The following is an 18548-nucleotide window of genomic DNA, read 5'->3' as shown; positions in this document are numbered from 1 at the left end:
TAATAAATGATCCCAGCCAACTTTTGTTACATATTCATTATGCAACTTGTTTTGCAGCTAAGTGCTTTAAACTTCCTTGCTTGAGCCCTTCAAGTTAATGAAGGCTACTGTGACATGGTATGAAGGAAGTGCCTCTAGGACAATCTTTATGATGTGAGTAATAGGATGTGAAATAAAAATTCTAAAAGATTATGATCAACAAGGATTATAATGTTGTCAACGAAAAGATGCTATTTAACTGGGTTATGAATTGGATGGTGTAGAAATAATAATAGAGAAAATGTGTTGTGTAGTAAAGAACAGCATGTTGCTAGCCATTGCTTTCATGTGGCTAACCAAACTTTTTTTTACAAATGCTGATGTACAAGATAATGCTGCAAGAAATTTCAGTTTCCCCATGTATTTCTGAACACGAGTAAAGTACATTTAATTCTGTTTTGGATGCTGTTGTTTATTATGTGATTTTAAATTGAGGAATGTGGGTGGGCTGGGGGAACCCAATTTTTAGTAGATTTCCAAAATACATGAATGATCTATATATAAACTGACGTGTGAATTCAGCTAATGCCAAGGGTTTGTGATTCAGCCCAGCATGTAGAATAATCCAGTGAACGGTATTTGGGTTTTAAAGGTTGAATACCAGCTATTAAAACACTTTGGGGGTAATTTTGACTTTGTGCGATAGAGTAAGATGGGTGATAGCAAATCGGCAGCCCGTTTTACATTTCCTGATTCTAAAAAAAATTCATGAAACACCAGAATTTTCATGCTTTAAAGTTTCAATTCTCCAGAAGTGATGTAATATTAAGAACAAAGCTCATTCAAGCAGTAAAAATCACTGGGTCTGAATCTTCTCTCTAGACTTCTGATGTGCCCTACTGATCTGATGGCAACTAGGGCACCTGGAGATGGGTTCCCTCTGGACTCCCAAAGACCCTGGAATCTTTATTCATGAAAGATGTGTTGTGTGATTTTTGAATTGTTGGCATTTTGTATTTTTTTTTATTTTGGACAACATTTAGATAGTAAAACCTCTCTGTTGAAAGCCATGGTAAACCCAGGTCCTTGAATTTGTGTACAGTATCATTTTCACAAAGTAAAATCAGTTTGTAATGGGTAAACTGTTCTATAAACCATTAGTGACCACGTGCTGTAGGTTTACATTATTTATAATTGATTAAAAGCTAGATGGTGTTCTTTGCTTTACCATCATTATTATTTGATATTTCCTTTATAAGGCAGTAAGGTGACCTCTTCGGAATCTGAATGTGTTGCCATTGTGATACAAATACACTGAGGAAGTTTGTGAAATACACAGCCTTTGATGACTTCTCTAGAAACCATGGATGGTGTCCATCCTCTTTGGGGAAAGTTGGAAATTTTGTGTTCCGGGTGAGGGATGCAGTGTTCCAGATATGGGCATCAGCACCCCCACACTGTGCCCACCCTTACTACAGACAGACAGGCACACACCTACCTGGTTAGGTGCATGTCAAAAGGTTCCTTGTATTCTGTCCCTAAAGTACATCTTAAACCCAACATCAGACAATTGTTTCCTGCTACACAATTGTAGTGTTTTAATTTCCCATAATAGGCATGCTTCAATAAGACTGCAAATTTGGTACTGAATTGGGACCAGTTTTGTATTGTGCCCACTAGGAAATGGGTTGAAACTGCCCAAAATCACTTCAGTTAGCACTTATCCAGCAGCCAGGAAGGAGACTTTCATGTCATTAGCCTGGCCAGGATTCAAGTGTTGTAAACAAGGAATCATACATATTTTTTTTAAACTTTAACTTTTTCTTTACTAAAGTAACATTCTATTGTGAATTGTGCAAAAAATTAAATGTCTGATTACTGAAACTTTCAACATATCACCTGGAGTACTCTGCACAGTTTTGATCTCCTTATCTAAGGAAGGACATACTTGCCTTGGAGGTGGTGCAACAAAGGTTCATTAGATTGATCCCTGGGATGAGGGGGTTGACCTATGAGGAGAGAGTGAGTAGATTGGGCCTATACACTCGAGTTTAGAAGAATGAGAGGTGATCTCATTGAAGCATATAAGATTCTGAGGAGGATTGACAGGGGTAAATGCTGAGAGGTTGTTTCCCCAGGCTGGTGAGTCTAGAACTAGGGGGCATAGTCTCAAGATAGGGGGTTGGCCATTTATGACTGAGATGAGGAGGGATTCCTTCACTCAGAGGACTGTGAATCTTTGGAATTCTCTACCCCAAAGGGCTGTGGATGCTGAGTCGTTGAATATATCCAAGACAGAGATAGATAGATAGATATTTGGACTCTAGGGCATCGGGGACATGGCGATGGGACGGGAAAGTGGAGTTGAGGTTGAAGATCAGCCATGATCTTATTGAATGGCGGAGCAGGCTCGAGGGGCCATATGGCCCACTCCAGCTCCTAATTCTTATGTTCTATTAGATTTATTTTTACTTGCAGTTGCATTATTTATGACTGATGTGAGACACACTTGGGGAGGGGTGGGGGTGGTAAATAAACCGGACCAGGTTTTACATCTGTTTACAAATTATCCTTTTTTTTAAAAAAATTGGCAAACTTCATTTTGACAGTTTTAGACTTGTTGCAGAATGTTCTTGGAGGATGATAGATTTTAACCAGAGTAATATACTCTGAAGGTGTTCAAGCTTTTGCGGATGACACTACAAAGTTTTTACTCTAAGTGCTGGAATCAAAGATGGTGAATGTATTTGTGAAATTCCTAACCTCAATTTCTGGTACGTCTGTTGAAGGCTGCAGGATTTGTTAGTATAGTGCGTAAGATATTTGTAAACTGACAGACATCTCAGTGGACTTCATTCCTGGAATAGTGGAATATATTAGCCCTGATGGTGAAGCAAATTAACTGCTTTTACCATAGCAAAATACTGGAAATCCGAAATAACAACAGAAAATGCTGGAAAAACTCAGCAGGCCAGGCAACATCCGTGGAGAGAAAAGAGTCGACGTTTCGGGTGAACCCTTTTTCAAAACTGGAAAGAAAAGGAAAGGAAAAAGCCAGGGAAAGGTCTGAGGAGCCAGGCCGAGACAGAGGCCCAGAGACCTCTGAGGGGGAGGGGAACAGCCCAGAGGCACCGTGAAACAGCGGCTCACAGACTCAGACCTGGGAAGGGTGAACCCAGAAGCCGAGGCCCAGGGACCACGGGGTCGGAGAGGGGGACTGGGAAAGGTCGCGAACAGGGAGAGGGAAACACCAAACCCGGGGCCCCAGAAAAGCTTATTCTAAGATCAACAATACTTTACCAAAAATGAGCGAATCAGAAGAGCCACAACAGCCCCCGAGGGACACTGAGAGCAACCGCTTCCAGATTCCCCCCAACACCGCAAAAAAGACTATAAAAGTGATCAAGCATGATCAGATGAGAGAAAAACCAGAAACTCTCTTTGCTGACTGGTACAACAATGGGACAAAAAGTAACCTCATTTTCTACTCGGATCAGCCAGCGGCTTGGATCACAGCAATAAAATCACACTATACCAGTGTTAAGCTAGAAAACACCGCAAATGGGTCCAAAATGAAATTTAACACACCAGGAGACAGGGTAACCACGACTGTCAACGCGTACAATACCGGAACAATATTAGTGCAAGGCAACCTCGACAAATTTGTAACGGCCTTCAGGACACTGAAAGGATTAACTAAGAGGGGAAGGAACAGCCCCAGAGTGGCCCGCACTCCCCCCAACATTGACAACTTACCAGGAGGAAATCTGCCTGGTCAGGAGGTGAACGAGCCACACAGTTCAAACCAGACACTAACCCCGGGGACCCACAGCCACACGATACAACGGACAAACCCCAGCATAACTACCAGGGAGGAAGCCACACATAGTCCCCCTACCAATTCCAGCTCACCAAGAGAAGAGCAGCATAGCCAGGAAGTGAGTGAGCCTTCCAGGGCCGACCAGCCACATACCCCGGGATCACACAGCCAAATACAACTAAAAGATAAATTTAATCAATTAGAGATAGAGATGGTTAAATTTAGAGAGGAGTTCCTCAAAATGATTCACGAACAAAAGCAGGAGAGGGAGAGACACAAGAGAGAGCTGAATCTACTTGAGAACCAGGTGAATCTACTTGGGAATCGGGTGAAAGAGCTGCAGGAAAAAGAAGAGAGCCATAGAGGAGAGATAACACCATTAGACCAGCAACCAGAGGCTAGAGATAAGACAAGACAGAGCCTGACGGAACGGCTGCACTCCCACACGGAACAAAAGCAGCAGACACACAATACAAGGGGTGCCACACAGACCGACCAGCATACTGATTCTCAATCTTCCCCCACCACCGTAGAACCACAAGCGAGCCACTCACAAGAGGAACGCACACACCAGACACCCCAGCCCAGCACACACACTATGAGTCCAGGCGAAAGCCACCCTACAGTAAACACAAACAAGGCTGACATCGTAATACTCATAGACTCAAATGGGAAATTTCTATGGGAGAAAAAGCTCTTCCCTAGAAGTAAAGTAGAAAAGATCTGGTGCCCAACAACAGACAGAGCCATGGGATGGCTGACCAAAGCCCGATTAGGCTCCCCCCAACACATAATACACACGGGCACAAATGACCTAAAGGCCCAACAGAAAGAGGTAGCAACATCGCTCAGAGCAATGATTAGGAAGGCAAGCAGTACATTTCCAAACACTAGAATCACTGTTTCCACAATATTGCCGAGAACAGACTTCAACAACAACACAATTCATGAGATAAATGCCAGCATAGCAAGAGACTGCGAATCAAAACACAACGTGCACCTGGCCCAACACCCCACCCTCGATGAGGAATGTCTCTACGACCACATCCAAAGGAAAAGAATATCAATCTTTGCTAAAGCCCTGAAGGACGTCGCTTTTAACCGGGTCCATACCCAGACTCCAAGAGGACCCCCCCCCCCCCGACCACCAGAGATCAGCGGGGTACATATCAGGACCACTACAAAGACCACCACCACACCAACCGAGACCAGAGAGGATCCCCATGCAAAACAACAATATCAGACCTGCACCACTCCTGTCCCACAGGGGAACAAGAACGCTCCCCAGACAGAGGGAGAGATGCACAGGACGTACGCAATACCTCAGACAGAAACAATCCATTAAGAGACAATAAGCAGATGTGCAGCAGCATCTACTTCCGCCTTATGGATCAAGGACTAAGTAATAGAAAGAACTGTAACCAAATAGTATTAACTTTATAGACAACTGAAGTGATCTTTTTTTCCCACACTTAGACACGACAAACACGTACCAATCTTTAACCTATCATAGTAAAAGATCAAACTTAACATGAAATCCTTATATATTTCGACCTGGAATATCCAAGGTCTACGCTCTTCGGTGCTAGACGTGAAGAGTAGGACCCCAGAGTTCATAGATGAAACTAAAGATCTAGATATTATCATTTTACAGGAAACTTGGTATAAAGGAAAAGGACACACTGGCTGTCCCCAAGGGTACACTGAGCTGATGGTCCCCTCCAATAAATTACCAAGTGTAACCCAAGGCAGAGACTCCGGAGGCATCCTGATCTGGTTTAAAACAGAACTTAAGAATTACATCAAATTTATAAAAAAGGGCGAAAACCACATGTGGCTCAAAATTGAGAGGGAGATTATCTCAAACACCCAAGATGTTTACATTTGCGCACTTTATATCCCTCCAATTGATTCCCCGTACTTTAAAGAGGACACCTTCTCCAACATAGAGGGGGAAATTATCCAATACCAGGCCCAGGGGAACGTGTTGATCTGTGGGGACCTCAATTCAAGAACGGGCGAAGAACTAGACTTCACCAATAATCAGGGAAACAATTACGTATTCGGGAATAACCACTTTGACATCCCTTCCCTTCCATACAGGCATAACTGCGACAAGCAGACAAATAACAACGGAAAACAGCTACTACAGCTCTGTCGAAACCTGGGTCTGTACATTGTCAATGGTAGGTTCATAGGAGACCTCCTAGGAAGATCGACCTATTGCTCACCTCTTGGCTGCAGCACAGTAGACTATATGATTACAGATTTGGACCCATCCTCTTTCAGAGCATTCACAGTCAAACCACAAACAACACTGTTAGATCACAGTCAAATTACTATGTATCTCAAAAAGACAGAAACAAACAACATAGAAACACAACCCAGTAAACTGTACAACACCAAAAAATCGTACAGATGGGCCAAAAACGACACGGAAAAATACCAGAAAACAATTAGCAATGCATCAACTCAAGCTCTCTTGGACACCTTTCTGGATAACATACACTCACAATAAAGAAGGCGTAAACCGGGCAGTAAATAACCTAAACAATATTTTTGATAATTTGGCAACAAGTGCAAACTTGAAAGCTCGCAAGAACAAACCCAAAACAAAAAACTATGAAAAATGGTTTGACCCAGATTGCCATAACATGAGGAAAAAACTTAGAAAAATATCAAACCAAAAACACAGACATCCAGAAAACGAGGAATTACGCCTTACTTATTGTCAGACACTAACACAATACAGAAACACACTCAGAACCAAAAAAAGAGCAATATATTAAGAATACACTCCGCTCCATGGAGGAATCCGTTGATTCCAATTGTTTCTGGGACAACTTGAATACACTACACAAAAAACAACACGACGAATTGGCCATTCAAAATGGGGACACTTGGGTAAACCACTTTGAAAAATTATACCAGAAAAACACACTAAGACCAGAGCAACACCAAATATGCAAAAAACTGGAAAAGCTAGAAATGGCCATAAAAGATAACCAAAACCCGCTAGACTCCATAATAACAGAAAAAGAACTTTTTGAAAAACTCAAGGACCTGCGACCAGGAAAAGCTTGCGGGACAGACGGCATACTAAACGAGATGATTAAACACACAGACGACAAAATGAAACTGGCTATCCTAAAACTCTTCAACCTGGTTCTGAGTGTCGGTTATTTCCCTGATATCTGGAACAAAGGACTCATAACGCCCATATACAAAAGTGGGGACAAAACCGACCCAAACAACTATCGAGGCATCTGTGTAAACAGTAACCTGGGGAAAGTATTCTGTAGCATCATAAACAAAAGACTTATAAACTTCCTTGAGGAGCACAATGTCTTGAGTAAAAGCCAAATTGGATTCCTGCCAAACTATAGAACATCAGATCATACCTTCACCCTACAGACCCTAATTGACAAACACGTTCACAATAACGAGAGCAAAATCTACGCATGCTTTATAGATTTCCAGAAGGCTTTCGACTCCATCTGGCATGACGGTTTATTCCTGAAACTTATCGAAAGCGGGATAGGAGGAAAAACATATCATGTAATTAAATCAATGTATACAAACAACAAATGTGCAGTTAAAATTGGAGACAAACAAACAAAATACTTTCCACAGGGGCGGGGGGTGACGCAGGGCTCGCCAATCTCACCGACACTCTTTAATATTTACATAAATGAATTGGCAAAACTACTTGAACAATCTACAGCACCCGGCCTCACCCTATATGAATCCAAGGTTAAATTCCTCCTCTATGCAGACGACCTGGTTCTGCTGTCACCAACTAAGGAGGGTCTACAGCAGAACCTGGACCTGCTAGAGTCGTACTGCCAGACTTGGGCCCTGACAATAAATCCCCAAAAAACCAAAGTCCTTGTGTTTCAGCAAAGATCCAAACATCAGGGACCCAAAATAAATTTCACACTAGGAACAACCAAAATTGAACAAACCACTAACTACACATACTTGGGCTTAAAAATCAGTTCTACGGGAAACTTCAAACTGGCTGTGAATGAACTGAAAGAGAAAGCAAGAAGGGCTTTCTATGCCGTCAAAAAATCAATCCAAATAGAAATCCCAATTAGCATTTGGCTCAAAATTTTCAAATCAGTAATTGAACCAATTGCAGTGAGGTATGGGGACCGCTAACACAACAAGAATTTGCAAAATGGGACAAGCACCCAATTGAGATCCTACATGCAGAATTCTGTAAAAGTATCCTCCGGATTCAAAGGACAACAGTAAACAATGCATGCAGGGCGGAACTAGGCCAATATCCATTAATAATCACTATCCAAAAAAGAGCCACCAAATTTTGGAATCACCTTCAAATGAGCAACCCCCAATGCTATCACTACGACGCCCTGAAATGACAAGAGCTGACCATAAAGAAGAATACCCTCAGTCAACTAGTCCTGGGACTCAGCGAAGTAACTACTAACAATACTAACAATAACCAGCCCCAGGACAGTGACAGGGTAACACAAAGAATTCGACCCAACACAATCGTCGCTAAGCAAAAGGAAAAATATTTGTGTTACATACATAGAAGATAGGAGCAGGAGTAGGCCCTTCGTGCCTGCTCCGCCATTCGATGAGATCATGGCTGATCCTTTAATTCAGTATCCCGTCCCCGCCTTCTCTCCGTAACCCTTAACCCCTTTTGCCCGTAGAAATATATCTAATTCCCTCTTAAATATATTTAATGAGCTGGCGTACACTGCCCTCTGTGGCAATGAGTTCCACAGGTTCACCACTCTCTGAGTGAAGAAATTCCCCCTCATCTCTGTCCTAAATGGTTTAGCCCTTATCCTTAAATTATGTCCTCTAGTTCTGTTCTCACCCGCCAAGGGAAACATTCCTTCTGCATCCAGTCTGTCTAGACCTGTCAGAATTTTATACACTTCTATGAGGTCCCCTCTCAATCTTCTAAACTCCAGTGTGTACATCCCTAAACTACATAGTCTCTCCTCATAGGTCATTCCCGCCATTCCTGGTATCAGCCTGGTGAATCGCCGCTGCACCCCCTCCATGGCAAGAACATCCTTCCTCAGATGAGGCGACCAAAACTGTACACAGTACTCGAGGTGTGGTCTCACCAGTGCCCTGTACAGCTGCAGCAAGGTATCCCTGTTCCTGTATTCTAACCCTTTTGCTATGAAGGCCAGCATACCGTTTGCCTTCTTGACCGCCTGTTGCACCTGCATGCTCGCCTTCAGTGACTGGTGTACAAGAACACCCAGGTCTCTCTGTACTTCCCCCTCTCCCAATCTATTGCCATTTAAATAATAATTTGCCCTCCCGTTCCTGCACCCAAGGTGGATAACTTCGCACTTGTCCACATTATAGTGCATCTGCCATTTAGCCGCCCAATCGCCCAGTCTGTCCAAATCGCTCTGGAGCTTCCTGGTCTCTTCCTCTGAGCCCACCCCCCCTCCTAGTTTAGTGTCGTCTGCAAATTTGGAAATGCTGCATCCGACTCCCTGATCCAGGTCATTAATGTAAATTGTGAACAGCTGGGGGCCCAGGACAGATCCCTGTGGTACCCCACTTGTTACTGCCTGCCATTCAGAAAATGAGCCGTTTATTCCAACTCTCTGTTTTCTATCTGACAGCCAGTTCCCTATCCACGCCAAAACTTTCCCCTTTATCCCATGAGCCTCAATTTTCCATGCTAATCTTTTATGTGGGACCTTATCGAAGGCCTTTTGGAAGTCCAGGTACACCACATCTACTGGCTCTCCCCCATCTATTCTACCAGTTACTCCCTCAAAAAATTCCAATAGATTAGTCAAGCACGATTTACCCTTTGTAAATCCATGTTGACTCTGTCCTATCCTGTCCCCATTTGCTAAGTGCTCCGCTATTTCATCCTTAATGATGGACTCCAGCATTTTGCCCACAACTGATGTAAGGCTTACAGGTCTGTAATTACCTGCTTTTTCCCTACCCCCCTTTTTGAATAGTGGGGTAACGTTAGCTACCCTCCAATCCATCGGCACTGTTCCCGAGTCTAATGAATTCTGAAAAATCATCCTTAGTGCATCCGCTATCTCTAGGGCCACCTCCTTCAGTACCCTAGGATGCATGTTATCAGGCCCTGGGGATTTGTCCACCTTCAATCCCTTTAGCTTCCTTAACACCATATCCTTAGAGATATTGATTTGCGTCAGTTCCTCCTTTGCCAATGTCCCTATTTTTCCCGATATCCCAGGGAGGTTTTTTGTGTCTTCCTTCGTAAAGACTGACCCAAAGTATGCATTTAGTTGATCTGCCATTTCCTTATTTCCCATTATATATTCCCCCGTATCTGACTGCAATGGACCAACTTTGGTTTTCACCAGTCTTTTCCTTTTGATATACTTATAAAAGCTTTTGGAGTTAGTTTTTATATTTTCCGCCAGCTTGTTTTCGTAAGCTATTTTGCCCCTCTTGATTATGCCCTTTGCCCTCCTTTGCTCTATCTTAAACTGTTCCCAATCTTCCGCTCTGGCGCTTTTTTTGGCTATTTTATACGCCCTATCTTTGGATTTTATGCTGTCTCTAATTTCCCCTGTTATCCACGGTTGAGTCACCTTTTTAGATTTCCTTTTATGCCAGATTGGTATAAACAATTTTTGCAATTTTGTCATTCTATCTTTAAATGTTTGCCATTGTTTATCTACCTCCAGTCCTCCCAGGAACGTTGTCCAATCAGACCTACTCAGTTCCCGTCTCATGGCATCATAATTCCCCTTGTTTAAATTCAGGACCTTAGTCTCTGAGTCAATTTCTTCGCTCTCCATTTCGAGTGAGAAATCGATCATGTTATGATCGCTCTGACCCAAGGGTCCCCGTACAACAAGATTACTGATTAGTCCCTTCTCATTGCACAGTACCCAGTCCAATATAGCCTGTTCCCGCGTTGGTTCCTCGACATATTGATCCAGATAACCATCCCTCAAACACTCAAGGAATTCCTCCTCCTCATTATTTTTACTGATTAGGCTAGTCCAATCTATATGTAAGTTAAAGTCACCTATGATGACAGCTGTGCTCTTATTGCACGCTTCTCTAATTTCCCTCGTGATGCCCTCCCTAACCTCTATTTTACTATTTGGAGGCCTATATACCACTCCTATTAATGTTTTTCGCCCCTCGCTATTTCTTAGCTCCACCCATATAGATTCTGTATTAACTGAGTTAATATCCTTCCTTTCAATTGCATTTATCCCCTCTTTTACTAGCAATGCTACCCCTCCTCCCTTTCTTTTTTGTCGATCCTTCCTAAATACTGAATACCCCTGTATGTTAAGCTCCCAGCCCTGCTCACCCTGCAACCATGTTTCCGTAATCCCAATTAGGTCATAATTATTAACCTCTATTTCCACAGCTAATTCATCTACCTTGTTCCTGATGCTTCTCGCATTAAGGTATAAAACCCTCAGGCTTTTTTTATGCTCACATTTTTTATGAATTAGTTTGGCCCTTTGTTTTTTGTTCCTCACCCTTTTATCATTTATTTCTGTCTGCCTTTCACTTTCCTCTATTTCACTACATAGGTTTCTAGCCCCCTGCCATACTAGTTTAAATGCTCCCGAACTGCTTTATCAAAAATTACCCCGAGAACATCAGTTCCATCTCTGCACAGGTGTAGACCGTCCCTTTTGTATAGGTCACACCTACCACAAAACTGGTTCCAATGCCTCAAAAATTTAAAACCCTCCCTCTTACACCACTGCTCAAGCCACGTATTTAGCCTAACTATCCTGTTCTCTGTACTCTTACTAGCACGTGGCACTGGTAGTAATCCAGAGATTACTACCTTCGAGGTCCTACTTTTTAGCTTGGCTCCTAACTCCCGAAATTCTACTTGTAGGACCTCTTCCCTTTTTTTAGCTACGTCGTTGGTACCAACATGTATCACGACAACTGGCTGTTCCCCCTCCCCCTCCAGAATGTTCTGCACCCGCGCCGAGACATCCTTGACCCTTGCACCAGGGAGGCAACATACCATCCTGGAGTCTCGGTCGCGACCACAGAAACCCCTATCTATTCCCCTTACAATCGAATCCCCTATTACTATAGCCCTGCCACTCTTTTTCCCTCCCTTCTTTGCAACAGAGCCAGTCATGGTGCCATGAGCCTGGCTGCTGGTGCCTTCCCCCGATGTGTCACCCCCCCCGACAACAGTACCTAAGGCGGTGAACCTGTTGCTAAGGGAGACAACCCCAGGGGATTTCTGCACTACCTTCCTGCCCTTGCTCTGCCTTTTGGTCACCCATGTACTGTCTACGCTGGCCTTAACCTGCGGTGTGACCAACTCACTAAATGTGCTATCCACACCCCTCTCAGAATCGTGGATGCTCCAAAGTGAGTCCATCTGCAGCTCAAGGGCAGAAACAACAAAAACCCAAAGCAAACTCAATTGCTACTTGGCCCTAAACAGACAATACAACATAGCTGATTACCTGACCATGGTAAAGGATAACAAACTGAGAAGAACCTTGACAAGGTACAGACTTAGCAAACATAGCCTAGCGATCGAAAAAGGCAGACACAGGCAGACCAGGCTGCCAAGAGAAGACAGGATATGCTCTCACTGCAGTCAGGGAGTAGTGGAGACAGAGATGCACTTCCTCACAGCCTGTGAAAAATATCAGAGCATCAGTGAGAATTTCTACCAAAAATTCTCACAAATATGCCCTGAATTCAGAAATCTGTGACAACCAAAAACTCCCATACCTACTGGGAGAGGAGAGAAGCTGTGTAACACTGGCGGCACACTATGTTACAGCTTGCCATGAACAGAGGGACAACCAGTAAACTAAGAAAAGAGTATATATAAAAAATGCGAATGTATATTTATACACTCCGGGATATACCTGTTTATACGATGTATGAATAGAACTGCGTTTATGTGTTCAACCATAAATGTATTTTGATGCTTTGGCAACATAAGATGTACCTTATCATGCCAATAAAGTGATTTGAATTTGAATTTGAATTTGAATTTGACTGCTGGTTATGAATGCTTCTGTGCAAGGAAATTTATGGTGGTTTAAAACTTTTTATTTCTCATGCAAAGCAAAAAAAAAAATTAAACTCAGCATCCACAGTATTTGATTTTTTGTGTATTGTTAAAAAGATAGGTTGCAGTAAAGATTTGAGTAACATTTTTCATCATTGTAATGTAAAGGAAATAGACAATCAACTTCTCGCCTCTTAATGATCGGATTTCCTAAAGCTGAAACTTGTTAATTTTAAATAATCATCAATGACTGCCAATACTGCACTGAAGAAGTGAGAAAGCCATGATAATGTGAAGGTCTAGATTGTGGGTTGAATATCTCCGTCAGTTTGCTTATCCTCAATATCCTTCTTAGGCAGTCCCTTGGAACCGAGGATGACTTGCTTCCACATTAAAAATGAGTTCGCAGGTGACTGATGAGTCCAATGTGGGACCTACAGTCTCTGTCACAGGTGGGGCAGACGGTGGTTGAAGGGGCGGGTGGGTGGGGTGCTTGGGTTGACTTGCGCTGCCTGCGCTTGGCTTCCGCTTGCTCCCGGCGAAGAGACTCGGTGTTCGGCGCCTTCCCGGATGCTTCTCCTCCACTTTGTGTGGTCTAGGGCCAGGGATTCCCAGGTGGGGATGTTACACTTTTTCAAGAAGGCTTTGAGGGTGCCTGTGGTGATTATTCTTGTTTTATAAGAAGCATTGTAATTGGTTGCCTGTTTTCCTGCCTTGAGATATATGCTGTAAACTTATTGGTTAGTTGATTCCATGTGACCTGTGGTGGCCATCTTAAATTCAGTTCTCTACAGCTTGGTTGAGACTGGGTGCTTAACATGTACTGCTGGTTTTTTAAGGTTAATAAAGCCTAGCTTTTGAAAGGCAAGCTACACTTTATTTCAATTTATTAACCTTTTGCTATAATGGAACGATATCTTCGACCGGAATGATTTAATGCTAACCTTAATTCTGCAGGAGTGGATGATCAATGGAAACATTGGTATCGTACATTTAAAAACATTTTGGGCGTGTTGGATCAGCAATCTCTGAATAAGTTGGATATACTAATCAACTACATTGCTCCGGATGTGTATAAGTATATTTTGGACTGTGAAACTTATGAATTGGCTATTGCTATGTTGGAATTTTTTTTTGTTAAACCCAAAAATGAGGTATTTGCACGTCACCTTTTATCTGCCCGTAGGCAGCAGGCAGGAGAATCCTTGGATGCTTATTTACAAGCACTCCGGCGCCTTGGTGCTAACTGTAATTATAAGGCCATGTCTGCAGAAGAACATAAGGAAGAGTCGGTACGGGATGCATTTATTAATGGATTACTGTCTAGATCAATTCGTCAGCGGATATTAGAAAATAAAACCTTGGATCTTAAGCGTGCTTTTGAGCAAGCCTCTACATTGGATTTGGCTCAGAAGTTCGGATTCTTATGCTCTTTTTGATCGGCCTGCGACCGTGGTTTCGGCAGTTCCGGATGAAAGGGAGTCACGTGGATTTAATAGGAGTGGTTTACCAGATTCCGAAACAGTTTCTACTTCGGCAGCTGTTGCCTCTCGGATTCAGAAGTGTTATTTTTGCGGGAACGCCCGGCACCCCCGTCTGAAGTGCCCTGCCCGGGAGGCTGTGTGTAGTAAATGCGGCAAGGGAGGTCATTATGCACGTGTTTGCAAATCGGTTGCCTCCTCTGCGACCATTCAGCCTTTAGATAGGGCGTTTATTGCATCAGTTTCTGCCGCCTTTTCCCATGGCCTAAACAAAGCTATAGTTATGGCCCAAGTTAATGGGTTAGAAGTGAAGGCCCTTATAGATACGGGCAGTACTGAGAGCTTTATAAGTCTTCAGTTTGTGAGGGAGAAGCGTTTGAAAATTTCGCCTGCTTCTTATCAGGTGTGTATGGCTCAGACGACTCTCACCTCACAAGTAGCTGGTTGTTGCCTTGTGAAATTAATTCTCCTAGGTAATACGTATACTGATATACGCCTATCCGTTCTGCCTAATGTCTGTGCGGACATTTTGATTGGTCATGATGTGCTTCAATTACATGAGTCCCTCAGTCTTTCTTTCGGAGGAACTAAGCCACCTTTGCCTATTTGTGGATTAACTTCTTTATTCATTTCTCCATTATCACTTTTTTCCAATTTGATGCCGGACTGTAAGCCAATTGCTACCAAGTCAAGAAGGTATAGTAGTCAGGATAAAGAATTTATTAATTCTGAAGTTCAACGTCTTTTATCGGAAGGAATCATTGAACCTAGTTTTTCGCCCTGGCGGGCACAGGTAGTTGTCACCACTAATGAGAGACATAAGCGAATGGTGATAGACTACTCTCAAACTATTAACAGGTATACTCAATTAGATGCGTACCCCCTGCCTAAGATTGATGAGCTTATCAATAAAGTATCTCAATATAAGGTTTTTAGCACTATTGACCTAAAGAGTGCTTATCATCAGATTCCTATCGCTAAGAGGGACAAACCATATACGGCCTTTGAAGCTGGCGGAAAGCTGTACCAGTTTTGCCGAGTACCATTCGGTGTTACTAACGGTGTCGCTTGTTTTCAACGGGCAATGGATGCTTTTATAAGTGATAACTCTCTCTCTGACACCTTTTCATATTTAGATGACATCACGGTGTGTGGCAAATCAAGGGTGGAGCACGATTTTAATCTAGAAAGATTCCTTCTAGTTGTGGAAAAAGTTGGCTTAACTTTCAATAAAGAGAAGTGTATCTTTTCGACCACCGAGGTAAATTTACTGGGGTATATTATCTCGGGAAACAAGATTAAACCAGATCCAGAACGGCTGCGACCACTGATTGATTTACCTTGCCCTACTAATTCTAAGGCTTTGCAACGAGTTGTTGGACTGTTTTCTTATTATTCTAATTGGATTGCAAACTTCTCGCAGAAGATCCGGCCCCTTATTCGGGTTACGACATATCCTCTATCATGGGAGGCCAGGATGTGTTTTGATAATCTTAAAAAGGATATCCTTGGAGCAGTTGTGCATTCTATTGATGAGCAGGTTCCCTTTGTGATTGAGACGGACGCTTCCGATTTTGCAATTGGGGCTACCCTGAACCAAAATGGAAGACCTGTGGCCTTTTTCTCATGTACTCTGAGCAATAGTGAGCAGAGACATTCATCAGTAGAGAAAGAGGCGTACGCAATAGTAGAAGCACTGCGTAAATGGAGACATTATTTATCTGGGCGACATTTTACGTTAGTAACTGACCAAAAATCTGTGTCCTTCATGTTTGATGTCAAACATTTCGGAAAGATTAAGAATGATAAAATAATGAGGTGGAGGATCGAGTTGGCATGCTATCATTTTGATATAGTCTATCGTCCGGGGAAGGATAATGTTGCCGCTGATGCGCTGTCGAGGGCTTATTGTTCTGTGCTTCACGGAGATACACTTATTAATCTTGATAATGCTTTGTGCCATCCTGGTGTTACGAGGATGATACACTTCGTACGCAGTAAGAATTTGCCCTTTTCAGTTGAAGACGTCAAGCGGATGACTTCGTCATGCTCTGTCTGCGCCCGGTGTAAACCGAATTTCTTTAAGCCTCAACGAGCTCATCTTATAAAGGCTACTTCTCCCTTTTGAACACCTGAGCGTTGATTTTAAGGGGCCTCTTCCTTCAACGACTCAGAATCGATATATATTTACTGTTGTGGATGAGTTTTCAAGGTTCCCTTTTGCTTTTCCTTGTGCAGATGTATCAGCTGCTACAGTTATTAAATGTCTGACTCAACTTTTTGTCATCTTTGGGATGCCTGCGTATATCCATTCGGATCAGGGAAGTTCTTTTATGTCTTCCCAGTTGAAGGAATACCTCCAGAGTCGGGGAATTTCTACTAGCAGAACTACCCCGTATAATCCCCAGGGTAATGGACAGTGCGAACGATACAATGGGGTGATCTGGAAGGCAGTTATGTTGGCTTTGACATCCCGGAACCTTAAGAATACACAGTGGGAAATGGTACTGCCTGATGCCCTGCATTCCATTAGATCATTGCTTTCAACGGCTACTAACGTGACCCCCCATGAAAGGCTCTTCAACTATCCGCGGAGATCCTCTACGGGATATTCGGTACCTTCATGGCTTACTATGCAGGGACCTGTGCTGCTCCGACGCCATGTTAGACTGTCAAAGTATGATCCTTTAGTGGAGGAGGTGGAGCTATTGGAGGCAAATTCCCAATATGCTCATATTCGATTCCAAGATGGGAAAGAAAGTACGGTTTCAGTTAAAGACTTAGCTCCTTGTGGTGGCCAGCCCTCTCCTGAGGACATTAACAAAAGCCATAATTCAGATAATGTTGATGTCGTCACAGATACTACGAACATTTCCAATCCTATTGCAGACACTTACAATTCTCTCAGTCTGCCCCCGATGGATGTTCATGACCCTCCCAGTCTACCTTCTAATGGGACTTCCAATCCGGAAACTGTTGATAATCAGGATATTGATAGCCTCCCTGCAGAAGATATTTCTGTGTCTCCTGGTGTGGGAGGGCAAGGAACTCCACCAAGGCTAAGAAGGTCGACACGAACAAGATATCCGATCGATCGATTAAAAATGGACTTTTAAAATAATTAATAATTTAATAGTAAAATTTTAAAATTTTTGAAGGCATTATACATGTATTGCTCTAGTCATAAATAACTAATTGTAAACTGTAAAGGCTACCTAGGTTGAAGTATATTTTAAAAGGAGGGGTGAATGTGGTGATTATTCTTGTTTTATAAGAAGCATTGTAATTGGTTGCCTGTTTTCCTGCCTTGAGATATATGCTGTAAACTTATTGGTTAGTTGATTGCATGTGACCTGTGGTGGCCATCTTAAATTCAGTTCTCTACAGCTTGGTTGAGACTGGGTGCTTAACATGTACTGCTGGTTTTTTAAGGTTAATAAAGCCTAGCTTTTGAAAGGCAAGCTACTCTTTATTTCAGTGCCCTTGAAGCATTTCCTCTGCCCACCTGGGGCTCTCTTGCCGAGCCGGAGCTCCGAGTAGAGCGCTTGTTTTGGGAGTCTCGTATCGGGCATGCGGACAATGTGACCCGTCAATATCTTGGTATAGTACAGGCCCAGTTCAGTATTTTCCAGTGCATTTAAAAAATTTTAAATGCTGAATGTTTTCAGCATTTTTTTTGGCTAATGTAATAAATATAAAACTTTTGTTTAGTTTAAAGGCCGTCAAAATCGACAAAGAACCCCCACTGTTATTAATCTGATACAGCATGCTGCCACATGCCCTTGTCTAATCGGGGAACTGCCATCAATTAGACATGATTGTCTTCAGTTGAGTTGGAACACGCATGCATGTTCAATAAAAATAATATTTTGAAGTGCTGCGATCAAATGTCCAATTGTGAATGATGGACTTTATTCTTTTCTGACCGTTGCACAAATAAAATCCAAAGAAGCAATTTTATATTTCAGTGCTATCTTTTCAAATGCTTTTAACAAATGTATCAGTTGCCCAATGTGGACTTTATTCTTGTTACTGTGCATAATTAAAATCTGATTAATTTTACACTTAGTAATGCTGGGGATTTTTTGTATTTTTCTTGGCAATTTTGTCTATTTTTTTCTCCCCATCTCTCCTGAAGTTAATGGTACCTTGCTGGGTTACTATAACCCAGTCAGGTCACCCTTGTGTACCTAGACCTAGTAGCCATTATTCATGTGTGAGGCTTGAGGTGGGGGTGGGGGGG

At 42.7% G+C, this 18548-nt stretch overlaps 1 protein-coding gene across 6 annotated transcripts in view; it reads left to right on the top strand.

Annotated features, from left to right (window-relative positions):
* The window catches only part of LOC147108798 (oxysterol-binding protein-related protein 2-like), an 86787-nt gene that overhangs the window by 40716 nt on the left and 27523 nt on the right, over window positions 1-18548 (top strand). For 2 of the 6 annotated variants that reach the window (XM_086005640.1, XM_086005638.1), the window contains exon 2: window positions 58-153. The exons of the other annotated variants lie outside the window; for them this stretch is intronic. The gene's annotated coding sequence lies outside the window, so the exon portion shown is untranslated. The remainder of the gene's footprint in view (window positions 1-57; window positions 154-18548) is intronic. 6 annotated transcript variants of the gene reach the window in all.

Source organism: Somniosus microcephalus, chromosome 13 (assembly GCF_052327205.1).
Source record: "Somniosus microcephalus isolate GS21.2 chromosome 13, FLI_Smic_1.0, whole genome shotgun sequence".
Taxonomy (NCBI): domain Eukaryota; kingdom Metazoa; phylum Chordata; class Chondrichthyes; order Squaliformes; family Somniosidae; genus Somniosus; species Somniosus microcephalus.
Note: the sequence above shows the minus strand (reverse complement) of the source record. Positions and strands in the feature narration are given on the sequence as shown.